Raw genomic sequence first — 3,070 nt, forward strand, 5'->3', positions numbered from 1 at the left:
AGCGGGAGTTTATTCTTTACGACGTCGCGTTTTACGTTACAAAGGGGCGGGGCTCCACTTACTTCCGGGCTCCTGCTCGCAGCTGACAGGCCGAGGGGGGTAGGGGTTGTCCCGCACAGTGTGGACCGGGAGCTACGAACCGGTTACATGCGGTTTCAGGTCCTGTCAGGGCCCGACTTGTGTGCGATTATTGACGCTTCTCAGAAGTGGATACAATGTCGCAGAAGCGTCGTGTTTTCTCATTCACACAGAGAAGAAATGTATCAGCTGAAGTCCAAATAAAATAGGGATCTGAGAGGTGATGATCTCTGCCAGCCATGCACACGCACTCTCGGCTGGGCAGAGCATGCATGGGTTTTTTAATTGGGGGAGGAAAGTAATCCTCTGCACTAATGTGCCTGCCCCTGCAATCTGCCTATGGCCTCATACACACGACAGTTTTTTTTCACGGTCCGCAAAACCGGGGTCCGTCGGTCCGTGATCGTTTTTTCGTCCGTGGGTCTTCCTTGATTTTTGGAGGATCCACGGACATGAAACAAAAGTCGTTTTGGTGTCCGCCTGGCCGTGCGGAGCCAAACGGATCCGTCCTGAATTACAATGCAAGTCAATGGGGATGGATCCGTTTGACGTTGACACAATATGGTGCCATTTCAAACTGAAAATCATGAGATACGCCTCCGGCTCTCCCTCACGCCCCTCTCCTTCTTTTCTAAGATCCCGCGCGTGCGCACAGGCCTGTGCCTGATGCGCCCGTGCGGACTTTTCGGTTCAGCCTCATTGAGCGAAGTGCACATGCGCGAGCACTTCGCTCAACCTCCCGATAACGCGAACACTGCCGCACGCGCGGGATCTTAGAAAAGAAGGAGGGGGGAGTGAGGGAGAGCCGGAGGCGTATCTCATGATTTTCAGGCGGCGCTGACGAGAGCAGAGGAGGAGCTGGGCACCAACGGCGGCGGGCGGCATCTTCAGGCCATGAGAAACGCCCTGGGCACCTTAACTATATGACTGACAGGTTAGATAAAACGTTTTTTTATCAAAACGAGCCAGCAGATTTAGCTTATAACAACACCTTAGTAATCACAAGGGCTCCATGGACAGAACAATAGTTTTAAAAGTGGGGGTTAGAAACTGGTGACAGAGTCCCTTTAAAGAGTAAGGCCCCTTTCACACGGGCAAGTATTCCGCGCGGATGCGATGCGTGAGTTGAACGCATTGCACCCGCACTGAATCCGTAACCATTCATTTCTATGGGGCTGTGCACAGGAGCGGTGATTTTTACGCATCACTTGTGCGTTGCGTGAAAATTGCAGCATGCTCTATATTGTGCGTTTATCACATAGAAGTGAATGGGGCTGCGTGAAAATCGCAAGCAGGTGCAGTGTGATTTTTTTTCACACATGGTTGCTAGGAGATGATCGGGATGGAGACCTGATCTTTATTATTTTCCCTTATAACATGGTTATAAGGGAAAATAATAGCAATCTTAATACTGAATGCTTAGTAAAATAGAGCTGAAGGGGTTAAAAAATATTTTTTTTTAACTCAACTCATCCGGCTTCTCTTTTGTCTTCTTTGCTGTCCAGGAGGAAAAGGACCTGTGGTGACATCACTGCGCTCACCATGGTGATGGATCATGTGATGGACCATGTGATGAGCGCAGTGACGTCACCACAGGTCCTTTTCCTCAAAGAAGAATAAAGAAGAGAAGCCGGGCTGTGCGAACAAGTGGATAAGGTGAGTTACATTTTTTTTATTTTTTTTTAACCCCTCCAGCCCTATTGTACTAAGCATTCTGCTATTATTTTCCCTTATAACCATGTTATAAGGGAAAATAATAAAATCTACACAACACCGATCCCAAACCTGAACTTCTGTGAAGAAGTTCGGGTTTGGGTACCAAACATGCCGATTTTTCTCACTCGCGTGCAAAACACATTAAAATGTTTTGCACTCGCGCGGGAAAATCGCGCATTTTCCCGCGGCGCACCCATATCCTATCCAGCCCAAATCCTTGACGCCCCTGTGAAAGAGGCCTAAGTCTACTTTCACACTCGCGTTTTGGTGTCCGATCCGTTCAGGGAGACGGAACAGAGGCAATCTGATGCATTCTGAGCGGATCCTTTTCCATTCAGAATCCATCAGGGCAAAACTGATCCGTTTTGGACCGATTGTGAGAGCCCTGAACGGATCTCACAAATGGAAACCAAAACGCCAGTGTGAAAGTAGCCTATTGATTTATGATGCTATGTAACCCTTACCCTGGGTTCACACCTGAGCGTTTTACAGCGCGTTCAAACGCGCTGTAAAACGCTCAAGACATGAAATCCAATGCTTCCCTATGGGAATGGTTCACACCTGGGCGTTTTACAGCGCGTACGAACGCGCTGTAAAACGCCCGACGCTCAAACAAGTACTTGAGCTTCTTTGGGGCGTTTTGACGCGCGTTTGTGGCCATAGGACACTGCAGTCAATGACACAAACGTGCGTTTACTATTACAAAAAACGCGCATAAGAACGCGCGACTAAAACGCGCGTAAAACGCGCGTTTGAGAAACGCACAGGTGTGAACCCAGGGTTAGAGGTCTGGAATGTATTGGATAACACTGGCATAATGCTGCCAGTGTTATCCAATACATTCCAGAACTGTAAGGGTTACATAGCATCATCAATCAATATAATGCTATGTGACCACCTGCAGTGCTGGGAGGTCAGGCTGTGGCGATGCGGGAACGCTCGTCTGCAAGGGGTCTTAAGCGCACAGGGAATGCACTTTAGGCAGGGAAAATTGATTAATAAAGTATATTAGAGATAGTTTAATGAGGGAGAACATATTACAAGTTTATATAAAGGTTTAGTTACTCTTTAAAGGGGTCCCCGCACCACCGCTGCTGCTTCTCCCCCTGTGCAGATTAAAACAACCGGTGTCGGGGGGGGAGCCAATGGCAGACGGAGGCGAGCCTGCCTAGCATAGCGGGTGACGGAATGCACACGGACTTCATCTATATTTTTTGCGGATCCGTTTTTTGCGGACCGCAAAATACTGAAAAAGCCATACAGTTGTGTGCAAGAG

This window comes from Bufo gargarizans, chromosome 6 (assembly GCF_014858855.1).
Source record: "Bufo gargarizans isolate SCDJY-AF-19 chromosome 6, ASM1485885v1, whole genome shotgun sequence".
In the NCBI taxonomy this organism is placed as follows: Eukaryota; Metazoa; Chordata; class Amphibia; order Anura; family Bufonidae; genus Bufo; species Bufo gargarizans.